The sequence below is a fragment of the Papio anubis genome, chromosome 14 (assembly GCF_008728515.1).
Source record: "Papio anubis isolate 15944 chromosome 14, Panubis1.0, whole genome shotgun sequence".
Lineage (NCBI taxonomy): Eukaryota > Metazoa > Chordata > Mammalia > Primates > Cercopithecidae > Papio > Papio anubis.
This window is the reverse complement of record NC_044989.1, coordinates 31,505,442-31,526,557: the sequence shown is the minus strand read 5'-3', so window position 1 is coordinate 31,526,557 and position 21,116 is coordinate 31,505,442.

Below are 21,116 nucleotides of genomic sequence, written 5' to 3'. Positions count from 1 at the left end.
CTCAACTCTGCACCAAGCAGACCTGATAGACATTACAGAACTCTCCAGCCCAAATCAACAGAATATACATTCTTCTCGGCACCACATCGCACTTATTCCAAAATTGATCACATAGTTGGAAGTAAAGCACTCCTCAGCAAATGTACAAGAACAGAAATTATAACAAACTGTCTCTCAGACCACAGTGCAATCAAACTAGAACTTAGGACTAAGAAATTCAATCAAAAGCGCTCAACTACATGGAAACTAAACAACCTGCTCCTGAATGACTACTGGGTACATAACAAAATGAAGGCAGAAATAAAGATGTTCTTTGAAACCAATGAGAACAAAGACACAACATACCAGAATCTCTGGGACACATTTAAAGCAGTGTGTAGAGGGAAATTTATAGCACTAAATGCCCACAAGAGAAAGCAGGAAAGATCTAAAATTGACACTCTAACTTCACAATTAAAAGAACTAGAGAAGCAAGAGCAAACACATTCAAAAGCTAGCAGAAGGCAAGAAATAACTAAGATCAGAGCAGAACTGAAGGAGTTAGAGACACAAAAAACCCTTCAAAAAATCAATGAATCCAGGAGGTGGTTTTTTGAAAAGATCAACAAAATTGATAGACCGCTAGCAAGACTAATAAAGAAGAAAAGAGAAAAATCAAAGAGACACAATAAAAAATGATAAAGGGGATATCACCACTGACCCATCAGAAATACAAACTACCATCAGAGAATACTATAAACACCTCTACGCAAATAAACTAACAAACCTAGAAGAAATGGATAAATTCCTGGACACATACACTCTCCCAAGACTAAACCAGGAAGAAGTTGAATCCCTGCATAGCAGGCTCTGAAATTGAGGCAATAATTAATAGCCTACCAACCAAAAAAAGTCCAGGACCAGACGGATTCACAGCTGAATTCTACCAGAGGTACAAGGAGGAGCTGGTACCATTCCTTCTGAAACTATTCCAATCAATAGAAAAAGAGGGAATCCTCCCTAATTCATTTTATGAGGCCAACATCATCCTGATTCCAAAGCCTGGCAGAGACACAACAAAAAAAGAGAATTTTAGGCCAATATCCCTGATATGAACGTCGATGCAAAAATCCTCAATAAAATACTAGCAAACTGAATCCAGCAGCACATCAAAAAGCTTATCCACCATGATCAAGTGGGCTTCATCCCTGGGATGCAAGGCTGGTTCAACATACACAAATCAATAAACATAATTCAGCATATAAACAGAACCACAGACAAAAACCACACGATTATCTCAATAGACGGAGAAAAGGCCTTTGACAAAATTCAACAGCCCTTCATGCTAAAAACTCTCAATAAATTCGGTACTGATGGAACATATCTCAAAATAATAAGAGCTATTTATGACAAACCCACAGCCAATATCATACTGAATGGGAAAAAACTGGAAGCATTCCCCTTAAAAACTGGCACAAGACAAGGATGCCCTCTCTCACCACTCCTATTCAACATAGTGTTAGAAGTTCTGGCCAGGGCAATCAGGCAAGAGAAAGAAATAAAGGGTATTAAATTAGGAAAAGAAGAAGTCAAATTGTCCCTGTTTGCAGATGACATGATTGTATATTTAGAAAACCCCATCGTCTCAGCAAAAAATCTCCTCAAGCTGATAAGCAACTTCAGCAAAGTCTCATGATACAAAATCAATGTGCAAAAATCACAGGCAGTCTTATACACCAGTAACAGACAAACAGAGAGCCAAATCATGAATGAACTCTCATTCACAACTGCTTCAAAGAGAATAAAATACCTAGGAATCCAACTTACAAGGGATATGAAGGACCTCTTCAAGGAGAACCGCAAACCACTGCTCAATGAAATAAAAGAGAACACAAACAAATGGAAGAACATTCCATGTTCGTGGATAGGAAGAATCAATGTCATGAAAATGGCCATACTGGCCAAGGTAATTTATAGATTCAATGCCATCCCCATTAAGCTACCAATGACTTTCTTCACAGAATTGGAAAAAACTACTTTAAAGTTCATATGGAACCAAAAGAGTCCACATTGCCAAGACAATCCTAAGCCAAAAGAACAAAGCCGGAGGCATCCCGCTACCTGACTTCGAACTATACTACAAGGCTACAGTAACCAAAACAACATGGTACTGGTACCAAAACAGAGATATAGACCAATGGAACAGAACAGAGCCCTCAGAAATAATACCATACATCTACAACCATCTGATCTTTGACAAACCTAACAAAAACAAGAAATGGGGAAAGGATTTCCTATTTAATAAATGGTGCTGGTAAAACTGGCTAGCCATAAGTAGAAAGCTGAAACTGGATCCCTTCCTTACTCCTAATACAAAAATTAATTCAAGATGGATTAGAGACTTAAATGTTAGACCTAAAACCATAAAAACCCTAGAAGAAAACCTAGGTAATACTATTCAGGACATAGGCATGGGCAAGGACTTCATGTCTAAAACACCAAAAGCAATGGCAACAAAAGCCAAAATTGACAAATGGGATCTAATTAAACTAAAGAGCTTCTGCACAGCAAAAGAAACTATCATCAGAGTGAACAGGCAACTTACAGAATGGGAGAAAATTTTTGCAATCTACTCATCTGACAAAGGGCTAATATCCAAAACCTACAAAGAACTCAAACAAATTTACAAGAAAAAAACAACCCCATCAAAAAGTGGGCAAAGGATATGAACAGACACTTCTCAAAAGGAGACATTCATACAGCCAACAGAGACATGAAAAAATGCTCATCATCACTCACCTTCAGAGAAATGCAAATCAAAACCACAATGAGATACCATCTCACACCAGTTAGAATGGCGATCATTAAAAAGTCAGGAAACAACAGGTGCTGGAGAGGATGTGGAGAAATTGGAACACTTTTACACTGTTGGTGGGACTGTAAACTAGTTCAACCATTTTGGAAAACAGTGTGGCAATTCCTCAAGGGTCTAGAACTAGAAATACCATTTGACCCAGCCATCCCACTACTGGGTCCTGTTGTGGGGTGGGGGAAGAGGGGAGGGATAGCATTAGGAGATATACCTAATGTAAATGATGAGTTAATGGGTGCAGCACACCAACATGGCACATGTATACATATGTAATGAACCTGCATGTTGTGCACATGTACCCTAGAACATAAAGTATATATATATATATAAAAGAAGCGTGTGGACCAAACAGCTGATTGCTGGAAGGGACACAATAAAGGAAGAAGAACTAAGGGAGAAGAGACCTGCCACTCTTACTTAGCAAACAGTGACAATTTCACATCCTCCTTTCCTATATGGATGCTTTTTCCTTCTTTCTTTTGCCTCATCGCTCTGGCAAGGACTTTCAATACTATATTAAATAGAAGTGGTGAGAATGGGCATCTCGTATCAGCCTGTTCTTGCATTGCTATAAAGAAATACTTGAGATTGGGTACATAATATAGAAAAGAGGTTTAATTGGCTCACAGTTTTGTAGGTTATACAAGAAACAAGATGCTAGCATCTGGTCAGCTTCTGGGGAGGCCTTAGGATACTTACAGTCATGGCAGAAGGCAAAGGGGGTGCTGGCACATCACGTGGCTGGAGCAGGAGCAAGAGAGATGAAAGAGGTGCTACACACTTTTAAGCAATCAGATATGACAAAAACTTACTCTCTATCATGAGAACAGAACCAAGGCAATAGAGCTAAACCATGCATGAGAAATTTGCCTCCATGATCCAATCATCTCCTATCAGGTCCCACCTCCAATATTGGGGATTACAATTCAACATGAGATTTGGGTGAAGACAGAGATCCAAACCATATCAGCATCCTTGCTCCAGATCTTAGAGGAAAGACGTTCAAGTTTTCACTATTGAGTATAATGTTTGCTGTGGGTTTGCCATATATGGCCTTTAATGTGTTGAAGTCTGTTCCTTCTACACCTGCTGTGGATGACAGTTTATCATGAAAGGATGTCAAAATTTGTCAAATGCTTTTTCTGTATCGAATGATATGATCATATGGTTTTTGTCCTTCATTCTGTTAATGTGATGTATCACATTTATTGATTTGCATATGTTGAACCATCCTTGCATCCCAGAGGTAAATTCCACTTAATCATGGTAGATGATCCTTTTAGTGTGTCATTGAATTCTTTTTGCTAGTATTTTATTGGGAATTTTTGCATCTGTGTTCATCAGGGATATTGGCCTATAATTTTCTATTCTTGTAGTATCCTTGTCTGGCTTTGGTATCAAGGTAATGCTGGCTTCATAAAAAGAGATTTGAGGTATTTCTTCTTTTTTGATGTTTTTGTAAGAGTTTGAGAAGAATTGGTATTAAGTCTTGAAATGTCTAGCAGAATTCAGCAGTGAAACCATCAAGTCCTTGGGTTTTCTTTCATGGGAGACTTTTTATTAGTGATTCAATATTTGTATTCACTGGGCTTGTTGCATTTTCTGTTTCTTCATGATTCAGTCTTGGTAGTTTGCATGTGTCTAGGAATTTATCCCTTTCTGTAGATTGTCCAATTTGTTGGCATAAAATTATTTACATAGTCTCTTATGATTCTTTGCATTTCTGTGATATCAGTTGTAATGTCTCCTTTTTCATTTCTGATTTTATATATTTGAGTCTTTTCTGTGTTTTTCATAGTCTAGTTATAGATTTGTTGATTTTGTTTATCTTTTCAAAATCCGACTCTCAGTTTGTTGATTTTTTCCTGTGTTCCTATCTTATGTATTTCTGCTCAAATCTGCATCATTTTCTTTCTTCTGCTAACTTTGTGGTTAGTTTGTTTTTATTTTTCTAGTTCCTTGAGGAGTAAAGTTTTTTTTTTTATATATTTTTCTTCTTTTAGATGTAGGTATTTATTGCTATAAACTCTTCTATTAGACCAGCTTTTGTTGCATTCCATAAGTTTTGGTATGTTGTATTTTTATTTTCATTTGTCTCAGATATTTTTAGATTTTCATTTTAATTTCTTCATTGATCCATGGGCTATTCAGGAGTATGTTGTTTAATTTCCATGTATTTGTTAATTTTCTAAAATTACTCCTGTTGTTGATTTCTAGTTTCACTTATTGTGTTTGGAAAATATACTTGATATTTTTTCAATCTTCTTAAATTTTCTAAGGCATGTTTTGTGCTGTAACATATCTTAGAGAATGTGCTATATCTTAGAGAATGTGCACTTGAGAATAATGTGTGTTCTGTGACCATTGAATGTAATATTCTGTATATATCTGTTAGGCCCATGTGGTCCAAAGTGCAGTTCAAGTCTGATGTTTCCTTACTAATTTTTTTTTTTTGGGAGGGAGTTTCACTCTTGTTGCCCAGGCTGGAGTGCAATGGCATGATCCCAGCTCACTGCAACCTCTGCCTCGTGGGTTCAAGCAATTCTCCTACCTCAACCTGTCAAGTAGCTGAGATTACAGGCATGCACCGCCATGCCTGGATAATTTTGTATTTTTAGCAGAGGTGAATTTTCACCATGTTGGTCAGGCTGATCTCGAACTCCTGACCACTCCTGACCTCAGATGATCCATAAGCCTTGGCCTCCCAAAGTGTTGGGATTACAGGCGTGAGCCACTGTGCCTAGCCTCCTTATTAATTTTTTGTCTGAATAATCTAGTCGTTGTTGAAAGTAGGGTATTGAAGTCCCCAAATACTGTATTGCAATCTATCTCTCCCTTCAGATCCTTTAATATTTGTGTTATATATTTAAGAGCTCTGATGATAGGTACAGATGTATTTACAATTTTCGTATCCTCTTGATGTACTGACCCTTTTGTCATTATATAATGGCCTTCTTATTGTCTTTTTACAGCTTTTGACTTAAAACCTATTTGTCAGATGTAAGTAGAGCTACCCCTGCTGTCTTTTGGTTTTCATTTGCATGGACTGTCTTTTTTCATTCCTTCAGTTTCAGTCTATCTTTAAAAGTGAGATAAGTTTCTTATAGGCAGCATATAATTGGGTCTGGTGCTTTTTTCTTTATATTCATTCAGTCACTCAATATCTTTTTGTGGGAGAATTTAATTCATTTACATCCAAGGTAATTATTGATAGGTAAGGACTTACTACTGCAATTTTGTTAATTGTTTTCTGGTTGTTTTGTAGATACTTTATTTTATTCTTCCTCTTTTGCTGTCTTCCTTTGTGGTTTGATGATTTTCTGTAGTTTTATGCTTTCAATCTTTTGTATGTTTGTTTTGTGCTTCTAAATGTTTCTGTTTGTTACTATGAAGCTTACATAGAACATCTTATAATCTGTTTCAAGCTGATCATAGCTTAACTGTAATTGTATACAACAAATCTACAGTTTTATCCCCCAATTTATGTTTTTGATATCAAACATAACATCATTTTGTAATGTGTTTCCTTGACAATTTATTTTAGCTATAGTTATTATTGTTTTGTCTTTTAGCCCATATACTAGGAATAAAATTGTTTTTATCACCATTATTACAATCCTAGAGTATTTTAAATATGGCTCTGTTTTACTTATACTATTGAATTTTGTGCTTTTGTGTGTTTTATGTTATCAGTTTAGAGGTCTTTTGTTTCAGCTTAAAGAACTCCCCTTAGCAATTTCTGCAAGGCAGGTCTAATGGTGGTAAACTCTCTTAGCTTTTGCTTGGTAAGGTTTTATTTCTTCCTCATTTGGATAAAAAAAAAGCTTTGCTCTGTCAGTTATTCTTGTTTGGCAGCATTTTCCCTCAGCAGTTTGAATATATCATCCCACTGTCTCTTGATCTGTAGGATTTCTGCTGAGGAAACTGCTGATAGTTGTATTAGCACTTCTTTAGATGTGATATATTTCTTATCTCTTGCTGCTCTCACAATTTATTCTTTACCTTTGGTTTCTGATAATTTGATTATTGTGTGTCTTGGTGAACTCCTCTTTGATTTGAATTTGATTGGAGACCTCTGCACTTGGTGTACCTGGATGTTGGCATCTATCCCCAGATTAGGGAAAATTTCAGCAATTATTTCCTTAATATGCTTTCTGGCCCCTTTTTTCTTTGTTTGTCTTTTGCAATTCCTGTTACATGAATACTGGATCTCTCAGTGGTGTTTCATAATTCCTGTACTTTCTTCATTCTTTTACCTTTTTTGTTCCTCTGCCTGGATAATGTCAAATGTTCTGTCTCTGTCTTTGAGCTCACTGCTTCTTTCTTCTGCTTGATTGAGTCTGCTGTTGTCTCTTTTCTATTGAAGTTTTTAGTTCAGTCATTGTATTTTCATTTCTAGAATTTCTATTTTGTCTTTTATATTGTTTCTATTTCTTTATCTCACTTTGTGTATTGTTTTCCAAATTTCATTTAATTTTCTGTCGGTATATTCTTGTAGTTCACTAAATTCTTTGAGAAAATTGTTCTGAATTTTTTGTCAGTGATTTCATAGATCTCCATTTCTTTAGGGTCTATTATTAGAGCCTTATTAGTTTGATCATGAAAGTGTCATGATTCCCTGATTATTTTTAATCCTTATGTCCTCTGCTTATTTGAGGAGACAGCCCCCTTTTTAGCCTTTACAGGTGTTCTTTGGCAGGGATGGGCTTTCACTGTTTAGTCTAGCCTGTGATTCTGGGAGGACTAGCTGGTAATGACCCCTGGAAGTCAAAGCTGTTTGTGAGTTCTTTAGTTTGCTGGGTCACTGCTTTTGCTCTGATGTTGGATGGGGCTCCTGCCTAGGCTTTGCTGTCTGGAAGATCACTGGCTGGGTTCTGAAATCAAGTGGAGCTGCTGGCTGGGTACTATGATGGCCTCTGGTCAGGCCAGCTATAGGATGTATTCCCTGGCTGGGTGATTCCACTATTTGGGATCTGTATTTGGACAGTGCTGCAGGCAGGGCTCTGAGGTTATGTGTTATTGCTGCTAGAGATAAGTTGAACCAGAGTCTATGCTCCTTATAAGTGCACAGTTGTGGATTGCCTCCCTGTTAGGTTGGAGCTGTGGGGTGGATTTTTGGCTGAGTTGACTTGCTATTTGACCTCTCAGGTCAAGCAGGTCTATTCTCTATGCTTCTCCAAAATGCACAGAGGTGAGTCTTCCTGCCTGAAAGGCTTGTTGGGTGAGCTTTTTGACTGAATGGAGCTATTGCTTGACTTACTGAGTCAAACAGATCTAACTCCTATATTTCTTTGAAATGGATGAAGATGAGCATCTCACTGTCTGGGCAGAGTTTTTGGGGTGGGTTTGGAAATTGAGCATTGAGACTAGTCATCTATGAACTCAAGCTAGGTTGAACTTCCCACCATGCTTCTGAAAATGACCAGCTCAGCTTTGTGGGTGAGCTATGAAGTTGGCTGGTGTCTTCAATTGAGCACCACAGTTGGCAGAAACATAGAAGTAACATTAAGATCTATACACTGGTCACTGTGATCTATGTCTCTTTCTTTATTTCTGCGGACCCTAGGAAGTGTAGTCTTGCTGTTACCCCCAGTGTTTTCCATGAAGTGAGACAGAGTGGGACTCCTGGAAGTATCTCAGAATGCTATAGAGAAACTGAATGATTGCCTCTGGTTCTTTTTTACTCCTGTATAAGCCGTGGATCCAGGGAATCCTCTCCATCTGGCATTGTGCTGACTTGGGTGAGGGTGAGGGGCAGTACAGTTGAAGTGAAACTATTCTTCTTTCTCTTCAAATGTGGTTTTCATTCAGTTCTGCAGACACCATGGTTGTCTCAGTCTTGTTTCCAAGTGTTGGAGTTTTTAAAAAGCTGTCTTGTCTGGATAGTTGCTAGTTGAACTTTCTGTGGGGAGGAGTGGAGGCTGAGACTTTCTATTTCTCCATCTTTCTGCTGTTCAGTCTTTCTTACATTGCCTCTCTTACTTATACAGACAGAAAGTCTCCCAAATACCAGGTCAAATTATCTCAGGGCTTTCAGATTCTTGTCTGTGGGTGTGAAGCATGAGGCCAGGTTGGGCATGTGTTGAAACGAGATGGGTTCCATTTCAGTCAGTCTCATACATGCTTCTTCTCGGGGGATGTCCACATTGGAGGGTTTAATCTGGGACCGTCTAGTTATGTTACATACCACCCTTTCCTATATATAATCTATTGCTCTAAATCATGTGAAATTGTCAATCTAGGTTTGAAGGGCAGGATCAAGAGATTTCCACATAGTTAGCTGAAACAACAACAACAACAACAAAAAAATGCACGCGCGCACACACACACACACACACAAAATACCTTTAAAGTGGTTGGAACCTGCTTGTGCTTTCTTTTCGTAGTAATATCTGAAAGAGCCTAGCGCTTGTCTCAGACCCCACTGTGCTCTGTGAGGGAGCCCTCTGCTCAGAGGACAGTCATATTATTCCGGTGGGCTTTCCACTAGCTTTGGGATAATGAAAGAGGGATCCATAGTTATCCCTGTAAGTGGTGAGTGAAGGTAGATTTAGTGATGGTAATGATAAGTGGATGGATGGGATTGCCTTATTAATTTATTGATATGAGATATAGATGTGTTTATGAAAAGTTGGCTCAGAAGCAAACATTAGGGATTAGGAATACTTTCCTGTTAATCTTCATAATTAAACTAAAGATGATTTTACCAGTGGGACATTTTAACCCTAGAATAATACAAATTAGACTTTCCAAAAGCAACCCCTTAAAATATCAGATAAGTGAAGGGAAAAAGATGTTTTAATAAGACATCAATGAAAACCAGAAGTCACAACCGATCCATTCAATGATGAATGGAACATGTTATATTAAAAACTGGGTTCCCTTGTGTCACTATGTTACCAGACTTCCAGTGGCTTAATGGTGCCTTTGTTGGCAACCTGGAGAATGTGGTTGAGAGGACTAATTTGACCTGCAGAATCTAAAGATATTTGACTGTCATGGTTGTGCATGTTGGCACTGTGGAAGAAGGCATTGGGGCATCTCAAGTCTGGTTCCAGGACTTAATAGTAATCAAATATACAAAGGTAAACCTCTCTCCCTGTGTCTCTCAGGTTATCTGCCTTTCATAATATGCAAGAGAGCTATGATGGAGAGAGGTAAGTCCTTAGTCATGATGAGTCTCCAAAAGTGACCTTTGATGACAATTATGAGTGTCTATGAGGGAAGATTTACACATTAATCACATGAACCTTGAGTTTGTACTGGCCATGCAGCATTTGAAAACCTCCTCCTTGGCCTGAACTCCTGGTTACTTGGTCCCAAGAATACTGCTTCAAAGTGTTCTCTGAAACAACCAAGCGTCACCAGAGAGGGTGAATATCAATACAGCATGGCGTCCATTTTGGAGTTTTTATCTTCCTCATCTTTTTATCAGGAATATAGAAGCAGTACAATTATAATATGCAGGCACTCCTCACTTTGCATGGTTCCAATATGCATGAATTTCTACTAGCTAAATGTCTGTTACATGGTATATTACCTGTAATTGCATAAAGTATAAACTTTGCTGCTAGCAATTCAGTTCACAAATAACTACCTAAATAACAGATGCACATCATGATCAGTGACCAATCACATCACTTTTTTCAAAGTAAGCTTATAATTGTTCCCTGAGCTCCTGTTTTATAGTTCAGACACAGACAGCAAAGCTCTCTATAGTTGTATCGCCTCCTTGACTCTCAGTGATATATCCATGTGGTATTTTAAAAAATGGAAAATTGAAAGATGGAATTGGCCAACAAACATGAAAGTCCAGAAAAGAAAGAAGAGGTGATAACACTGGAAATTGAATTTAAATTGAACGTAAATGGAATTGTAGAAGAAATGATTGTGGAGATGTTGACACTGCCATTGTTTGCAAGACTCTAGATATGAGTCTTACTGATACAGGAGATAGGAATAAATTATTTAGGCAGATAGTGAAGTTAAAAGAGTCTTCAGCAGGGCTTCTCTTTTTAACAAAAAACATCCCCCAAAACCATTTCTTTTCTAACAAAGATCAGCCTGAAAAATTGAGCTGCAAACATAGATAAGCAAGCTGGAAGTTTGCACGGGTGTATGCTGGAATATGTGCCAATAGAAAGGGACTACCTGAAGGCCAGACATATTCAACATGGAGGTTCCATCTTCCCTTTTTTTGTTACCACATGTACAGTAAAAAAACAGGCAACATGGTGCTGGCCAGGCAGAAGACCCATCTACATAATCAAAGATTAGGGTGGGGGCAGCCAGCTTTTTGTGCCCTATGCAAATGGCACACCTAGCCCTAACCAGTTTTTCACACCTTATGCAAATGGCACACCTAATCCAACCCATTTTTCGTGCCCTATGTAAATAAGACACTGCCTCCTCACCACACATCTTTAAAACCTCCTGCATTTAGCCACAGATCTGGTGACCTATTTTTTGGGACTCCTCTCTGCTTCATAGAGCTTTTCTCTTTCTTTTGCCTATTAAACTTCTGCTCTTAACCTCACTCCCTGTGTGTCCACATCTTTGATGTCCTTGGCATGAGACAGTGAACCTTGGGTATCACCCCAGACAATGAGGCTGCTTAATTGTGGGAACCCATCTGTGATCCAAGGTAGATTCATCAGAAGAGTGAGTATAGAAGTGGACCCTAACTCTTTACATTCATTTTGAGGCCTTCTGTCCTCCGTTTAAAAACCAAACCAAACACTGTGCCCCCATCAGCCATTTAAAAAATGGTTAGGATGGCTGCCAGCTTTCCAAGACTCAGGGGACAGGCTTGCTGGGGAGAACTTGTGAATCACCCAGTGCCCTGAGGGTGCTGGGAATATCGACCCTGTTTTGAACCAGTTTCCTTTCATGGAGAGCCAAGCTGTTGCATGGGGCTGGAAGAGGTCCAGAAGCAACTGATTGTTTCTGGCCAGGACCACACCCTTGTGTTACCCAAAAGCTTCTAGACTAACCCCAGCCTCTGATAGCTCTATGGGAATTGGCAACAGGATCTCTACACTTTTCCTATGACAATTTTCCTTCTTTCTTGTCACAACTGCCATGTCTCCTATCCACTCTCTGTATGCAATGCTGTGGGAATTTCTACAGTTCAGGGAAATAATCCTGTTAGGCAAGATCAGGAAATAACTGTAGTAACTGGGCATGTAGCTCAAAGGATTGCTCCTTTTGTAATTTTCTAGGAGCAGACGGTTTCCTCCCCTCCACCCATGAACGTCTCTCTCTCCTTTTTCCAGCAAGCACATGATATTTCAAGGCCTACAGCGCCACCTAGTGGAATAGCAGTCCTCTCCATGAGGCACATTGTCATCCCTTTGCTAAAACACTCTAATTTCCCAATTCTCCTCCCTTTTTGTACCCCTCTGTTAGAGACCAGGCTTTATGCCACATCTGTGAATGGGAAAACTCAACAACAAGGAGAAAAATGTCCTCCAAAACCAAATTTGAGCCCCAATACTGTCTCATCAGCAGGAAAACCACCATGGAGTCCCCACGTTCTTTTAAGTCACCTCTTCTGCCTCCAATTAAAATGGTACTTCAATAGTAAGAGAATTTTTATGTGTGGAAGTTAACCAGAACCGATGAATAAGAATAAATACTCCAGTCCAGGCCATGATAGCAGAATGTAGAGCTCAACCCAGTACACTCCCTCCATTAAGGGGCCTTGCCCAAATCCAATTGTTATGTAGTCTTTCCTGAGATCCATCTATTGGGGAGCCATGCAGATCACACACGTGTAGGAAGTCAAAGGGAAATCACCAACGGAGGGACTAGAGGTGCATGGGTAAGCGCGACTAACTCCATCTCTTAGTTCCTCCGGATCTGTGGCTGAGGGTCACACTTGCGTCCACGGGTGGCACTTTTAACGGTTGCCAGGGCTCAGAGAACCAAGGAGGAAAAACAGCTGGGGGGACATCCCTGCTGTCTTCCCTTCCACCCTGGACCATTCTAAAGGAAGGAGGGGAATGAGGGACGCCTTGTCTCCTGTATGTTTCTAGCTATATTCAGTCTGCACCCTTCTGGAGTACATTCTGAAGCAGTGAGACTATTTTGACCCTGAAACTTTGCTTTTGCTCAAGGACGTGTCCTTCTTAATAGACCTTTGAAGGCATTGTGCAGTTGACTCAGCTCTTAGCAGTCATATTGACTCAACTCTTAGCAGTCATATCATGCAGGCCCAAAAGGAATGATTCCTCAAATCTAGAGAAGCAACTTCTAGGGGAATTATCTGAGGCAGCTATTGGATGTCCCAGACCTTCCTGTCCTCCTTATTTGGAGCCCCTTCCAATCACACCATCAGCTCCTCCGGCTCCGCCATCTCCAAAACGGTCCATTCCTCCAGCTTCACTCTTACCCCTACAAGAAATGCCCAAGGGAGGTGATGCCACTAGGGTTCAAGTTCCCTTCTCATTGCAGGACCTTAGGCAAATAAAGGGAGGCTTATGCAGATTTTCTGATGACCCCAATAGGTATATAGAAGCTTTCCAAAATTTAACTCAGGTTAATTTTGGTGGGATGTTATGCTGCTCCTAAGCCAAACCCTAACCACAGCTAATAACCAGGCAGCTCTGCAGGCAGCAGATAAATTCAGAGATGAGCAATATGTCTCTTATAGTGGGACCAAAAGGAAAAGAGAAAATAGGGAAAAATGAAGAAATGGGGAATCACCATTCCCAATAGCAAGAGAGGCAGTAACTCTTGACAACCCTGATTGGAACCCCAATGACTCCACAGATGAATAGGAGAGAAAACCCTTTTTGATGTGCATATTGGAGGGCCTACAAGGAACTAGGGCCAAATCTCTTAATTAATCTAAACTGTCCATGATAGACCAGAAGCCAGATGAGAATCACTTGGCCTTTATGGACAGGCTGAGAGAGGTGCTAATAAAAACACACCCTTATCCCCCGATTCAGTTGAGGGACAGATAATACTAAAGTACAAGTTTATTACACAGGCATCTCCCAATATTAGAAGGAAACTGCAGAAGCAGGCTTTAGGAATAGATAGCACTTTGGAAAACCTCCTGAGGGTGGCCACCTCAGTCTTTTATAATAGGAACCAGGAGGAGGCCCAGGAGAAAGAGAGGAAACATGAAAGAAGGACAAAGACTTGAGTAGCTGCTTTGCAGGCTTGCAAGGTCCAGGATCCCTGAGGTGCATCTGCTAGTTGCTACCAATGTGACAAGTCAGGGCACTTTAAGAAGGAGTGCCCAGGGAGCAAGAAGAAGCCACTTCAACCCTGTCCAACGTGTGGCAGGGACCACTGGAGATTAGACTGTCTTGGAGATGGAAGTCACTGGGTTCAGAGCCAGTCTCAAAGATGGTCCAAAAGGACTGATAGGTTCCAGGGCTCAAAACCCCAGCTCGAGCAGCTCAAACTGCCATTATTGCACAGAAGCCCCAGGTGATTCTGGAGATTGAAGGAAGAAGAGTGGACCTCCTTCTGGACACTGAAGTCAGCCTCTCTCTTTCCCTCTCTAATCCAGGCCTCCCCTCTTCCCATAGCATGACTGTGATGGGCATCTCAGGAAAGGTTCTAACCCAATATTTTCCTCAACCCCTCAGTTGTAGTTGGGGGGGCCTACTATTTACACATGACTTCTTAATTATGCCTGAAAGTCTCATTCCTTTATTAGGTTGAGACATTTTAGCTCGCATGGGGTTGGCATCCTTATAGCCCTGGGACAAACTCTTTGTTTCTCCCTGGTGGAAGCTAGTATTAATCCAGAAGTGTGGGCAACTCAAGGAAGAATAGGTTGAACTATAACTGCTATGCTAGGCTAGTCCAGATCCTTCTTAAGGATCCCACTTCTTTTCCTAACCAGAGAAAATATCCCCTAAAGCCAGAGGCTAGGAAAGGGCTAGAAGCCATTATTAATAACTTGAAAATGCAGGGCCTATTCAAACCCTGTAACAGCCCCTGCAATACCCCAGTATTAGGAGTACAAAAACCCAATGGGGAATAGAGACTAGTTCAGTACCTTTGCCTCATTAATGAGACCATAGTCCCAATTCATCCAGTGGCCCCTAATCCCTATATCTTGCTGAATCAACTACCTGAGGGAACTAAATAGTTCACAGTCCTAGGTCTAAAAGTTACCTTGTTCTGTGTACTATTACATCCTGACTCTCAATACCTGTTTTACTTTGAAGATCTCTCTGGCCAAACCGCCCAGTTAACATGGATGGTGCTGCCTCTGGGATTTCAACACAGTCCTCACTTGTTTGAACAGGCACCATCAAAGGACCTCTCTGAGTTTTCCCATCCTCAGGTCAGAATCTTGCAATATGTAGATCACCTTCTGTTCTGTGTCCCAACTTAGGAAGCTTCTCAGGAAGGTACAGAAGCTCTTCTTAATTTCTTAGCTGGCAGAAGACATAAGGTTTCAAAATCCAAGACCCAGCTTTGCCAAACCTCAGTAAAGTGCCTGGGTTTAGTGTTGTCTGAAGGGACCAGAGCATTAGGGGAAGAAAGGATTAAGCCCATTTCCTTCTTCCCCCTCCCTAACACCTTCAAGCAACTAAAAGGATGTTTGGGTATATAGGACTTTGCAGACTATGGATACCTATGTACAGTGAGCTAGCTTACCCCTTATATCACTTCATAAAACAGACTCAAGTGGCTAAAACTCATTTCCTAACTTGGGAACCTGAATCTCAAAAGGCCTTTTATCAGCTAAAACAAGCCTTTCTTAAGGCATCAGCCCTCAGCCTTTCCGTAGGGAGGGCCTTCAATCTTTATGTATCAGAAAGGAAGGGAATGACTCTGGAAGTTTTAATTCAAGCCCAAAGACCAGCTCAACAGCCAGTGGGCTACCTGAGTAAGAAACTTGATTTGGTGGCTAAAGAATGGCCAGCTTGCCTCTGAGCGGTTGCCATGGTGGCCTTACTCATACCAGAAGCCACCAAATTAAAACTCCCCTAGAAAATCCAGACTGGACCCTCTTTACAGATGGAAGTTCCTGTGTGGAGCAAGGAGTCTGTTAGGCAGGATATGCAGTAGTCACTCTGAATGATGTTATTGAAAGTGTACCCCTCTCTCCAGGCACAAGCATTCAACTAGCTGAACTGATAGCTCTTACAAGAGCACTCAAATTAAGCAAGGGAAAGGTAACTAACATTTGCACTGACTCCAAGTATACTTTCTTAGTCCTTCATGCACATGCTGCCGTCTGGAAGGAAAGGCACTTCCTTACAGCTAATGGGCCCTCTATAAAATACCTTCAGGAAATTAACAGGTTATTATCCTCAGTTTTCCTTCCACAAGAGGCAGCAGTGATGCATTGTAAGGGACATCAGGGAGGACAGATGAAATAGCTGAAGGAAAAAAGTTAGCTGATCAGGCAGCCAAGTCAGCAGCAAGAAAGCCTCGGGGTCTTAACACACTCAAAACCTGTCTAATCTGGGAAGGCTCCATAAGAGAAATTAAGCCCCAGTACTCCCCTCCAGAAACAGAATGGGCCATTTCTTGAGGATACACTTTCCAGCCCTCAGGGTAGCTACAGTCAGAGGATGGCAAACTCCACTTGCCAGCCTCCAGTCAGTGGAAAGTCCTTAAGACCCTTTACGAAGCTTTTCACTTGGGAAAGGATAAAACTTATCAGTGTGCCCAGAGATTGTTTATAGGGTAGAACTTATTAAGAATGGTCAAGCATGTTGTTAATGCTTGTGAAGTCTGTCTTAAAAATAATCACCTCAATAGGCAGCTCCTTCCTCCTTAAACCCAAAGGATGGGAAGATATCCAGGAGAAGACTGGAAGATAGGCTTCACCCACATGCCAAAGATGAAGGACATTCAGTACCTCCTGGTATGGATAGATACTTTCACTAACTGGGTAGAAGCATTTCTGTGCTATACAGAAAAGGCGTCTAAGGTAATAAAAGTGTTAGTTAATGAAATAACTCCCCACTTTGGTCTGCCTAAATACCTCCAAAGTGGCAATGACCCCTCATTTAGGGCAGCCATCACACAGGGGGTCTCAAAGGCACTAGGCATACAGTATCATCTCCATTGTGCTTGGAGACCTCAGTCCTCAGAAAAGGTAGAGAAGACCAATGATATTATCAAAAGACACCTCAGAAAACTGTCCCAATAAACTCACCTTCCTTGGGTCACTCATCTTCCCATGGCTTTATTGTGGGTAGGAAATACCCCTTCAAAGTTAGGTCTAAGCCCTTTTGAGATGCTGTATGGATGGACTTTCCTTACCAGTGATTTTTTACTAGACCAGGAAACCTCTGAATTGGTTAAGCATGTAACCTCTCTGGCTCACGTTCAACAGGAATTAACAAAACCAGCAGAAGCCCAACCCCAAGAAATAAGGCCACCTTTATTTAACCCAGGAGATTTGGTATTGGCGAAAGCTCTCCCTTCTCTCTCTCTTTCCCTAAGTCCAAGCTGGGAACAGCGCTACACTTTTCATCTTTCAACCCCCTTGGCGGTAAAAGTTACAGAAATTGACTCCTGGATACATCACATTCAAGTCAAAGTCTGGAAGGCTGAGGGAGCAACTGCTGACAGCCTAGAGGAATGTCCCAGATATCAATGCAAAAAAAAAAAATAGGAGATCTTAAGTTGAAAAATCAGAAAAGATAAGTAAATGAGTAAGGGTTACTCATCCTACTAAGTCTCACCCCTAACTTATCAGATACTTTCAGTCATTTCTACTTTTCCTCTCAAAATTCACTGTCAGATATTAGAACTTCTTTTTGGTGCATAATTGCAGGAAGATTTTGATTATCCATGGGATTACCTTTGTAACTTCATAAACCCCCCAAGGGAAATTCTATACTTAGTAAAATTTTAGATAGAAATTATGTATTATCCCACTCTTGTGGGAATTGCTATACTCTACTATTTGCAGTAGGACTATACACTGTGGCACTTGTGATGTGGAATTCTGGTTGCAAAATTTTAATTGCTGTACTATTCTGCCTAATTATCATGTTTATAATAAATTATTACATAATAATTACAGGAAAGATTTAGCCAAATTTAACACTAAAGTTACTCTAGTCACCCAATCTAATGTCACTTATCCTAAGAAAAACATTGCTTTTATATTAACGCTTCTGGTAAAGTACAGCGACATCTGGTGGAGGCAAATTGGTATTACAACCAATCAGAACGGCTAACAGCTGTCAAACCCTACTGTCATGGTTATGGCCTATGAACTACCCCCACTAATAATGGTAATCTTAATACTCATATTCGAGCCCTATTTTCTAAATATTCTTGTAAAATTTATCTCTTCTAGCCTAGAAGTTATTAAACTCCAAATGGTGCTGCAGATGGAACCATGAATGGGCACACCTGTCTTCTGAGGATGCTCAGATTGACCCCAGCAGGAGCCCTAGCTGTTTTTCCCCACACAACACCTCTTTTCAGCAGGAAGTAGCCAGAAAGAGTCGTCATCCAACACCCCCTAACAGCAGTTAGAGTTACCACTCCTGAGAGGGGAAATATGATAGAGGAGATATAAAGGAATTATTCAGGCAGATAGTGAAGGTAAAAGAGTCCTCAGCAGGGCTTCCTTTTAAACAAAAAGCTTCCTCCCAAATCATTTCTTTTTTAACAAAGAGCAGTCTGAAAAATTGAGCTGCAAACATAGATAAGCAATGCTGGAAGCTGTGTCAATAGAAAAGGGCTACCTGGGGGCCAGACATCTAACATGGATGCTCCATCTTCCCTTTGTTTGTTACCACATACACAATTAAGAAACAGGCAACATGACACCAGCAGGCAGAGGATTCAACTGCATAATAAGATTAGGGTAGGGGCAGCCAGCTTTTCGTGCCCTATGCAAATATCACACCTAGCCTTAACCAGTTTTTTACACCTCATGCAAATGGCACATCTAGTCCAACCAATCTTTTGTGCCCAGTGTAAATCAGACACCACCTCCTCACCAGGCATCTATAAAACCCCCTGCATTTTGCCACAGATCCAGCAACCCATTTTTTGAGACCCCTCTCTGCTTTATAGATCTTTTCTCTTTTGCCTATTAAACTTCTGATTCTAACCTCGTTCCTTTTGTGTTCACATCCTTGATTTTCTTGGCATGAAACAATGAACCTTAGATATCACCTTAGTCAATGAGGCCACTTCATTACCTTCAACAATGCATTAAATAGAATCTCACTCTATATCCTAAGTTATATGACATGAAGAAGACAAGCACTATTCCAACTATGCTTGATGTTTTTTTTTTCAAGGAAATAAAACAATTCTCAGTATTACTACAGTTTTAAATTACAGTGTACTAAATAAATATTAGTTTTACTATTTTCCCTCACCATTTGCCTATACATTCATAACCAACAGTAAGAGAGTTTTTAATGCCTTCACAAAAAAATTTTAAAGGTCACAGAACAATTGTGATTTCTCCATTGATAATTAAAATTACAGGATTTCAGCATGCACAGTCACTTTTAGGGTCCCATGCTACTGTGCAAAGCAAGGACTGCTAATACATGCACACACATAACACACACACACACCCCCCACTGGCTTTGATTTGCTATTACAGTTAGGTCTTGAACAACATGGGAGTTAGGGGCACCAACCCCTACATAGTTGAAAGTCTGTGTATAACTTTTCACTCTCCCAAAACTTAACTCCTAGTATCTAGTGTTGACCAGAAGCCTTACCAATAACATCAAAAGTCAATTAACAAATATTTTTCCTGTTATATGTATTACATAGTGTATCCTTACAATAAAGTAAGCTAGAGAAAAGAAAATGTTATTATGAAAATCATAAAAAAGAGAAAATATGTTTACTGCATTGTACTGTATTTATCAGTATGATAAATTTGTGTCATCTTTTGACAAGATGAATTATGTATCTGAAATGACTGGCAACCTCAGCTGCAGGACACTTTGAGGAGATGGCTGATTGAAAATCTAGGGCAGAGAATGAATAAGGTAAACCTGGAATGACATGTTTTGCAGAAAGCAAGTAAGCACTCAAAGACTAATGAGGTCGTGTTAAAAGGACACAGGAGCCAGTCTGGAAAGGCTTCCAGTAGCCAAAGTTGGGACAATTGAGGATCAAAAAGAAAAATGACTATAAATGATGGAAACACATTAAACATGTAAAAATCGACCTGTCTCTAACTTTACTGAGAAAAATGCAAAACAAAGCAAAACCTTGCTTACTAACATTGGGGGTCACTGCTAGAGCAACTTCTTACTCTAGATATTGGTAGCTAAAGAAAAAGAATCAAACATAGAGTCTGTCTTTCCAGTAGGGACTGTCTATCAGGACAACCATAGTCCCAGTTTTTAAGGGAAATCTCTTCCTTACTGAAGACTGCTAAAAAACAGAAAGAGGCAGAGAACTGGATTGTCACAAAATAGTCCCACTCAGACCTAGAGCTGATCCCAAGGGGAAAAATGTAACTTTATAGTGGAGGAATCTGATAATCAGCATCTTACCTCAATCATCAAATCAACATCCTTAATGGTGGCAAACACAGATGGCATGTGCCATCTCTAGATGTGATGTATGGTGACTTATACAGCATCACCTATGAGGTACTCATGCCTAGGATGTCTACCCAGAATCTAATTACACCTTTAGATCTAACTTCAGCTCACAGAAAATGCAGAGGATATAGGGAGAAAATGAAATAAAGCCATAAAGAAATTGACAAATCCCAAATGTGTCTGTTCTACAAGGCAATTTAATTGTTTCTGCAGCAAGATAATAAAAGGAGGGATTGTCTGTTCTTAATTAAAAGAGACTTAAGAGGTACATTAATCAAATATAATGTATGGTACTTCATTGGACGCTAGTTTGAATAAACACATTACAGAGCTCATTTTGGGAAAATTTGAGTATAGATTAGATATTAAGTGATTTTAGGAGATTATGAATTTTATTAGCAATAAATACATTTTATTAGCAATAAATAAATAGCACAAAACTTCCTTTTCATGATGCATAATAAAATGCATAGGGGTATGATATTGTAAGATAACATGTAAGATCTGTTATTTACTCTAAAATGCTTCAGCAGAAGAAAACTGAAAGGAGTTAATATGGCAAAATATTAGCAATTTTAAATTTAAAATGATGGGTATATGAGGGTTCGTGATGCAATTTTCTCCACTCTTCTATATGTTTGAAGCTTTCACAAATAAAAAAAATCCATTTTGAAACTAAAGATGTCTGATGACTAAAATGTCTTGCTGCCTGAGTGTGTTGGTTTGTCTTTCAG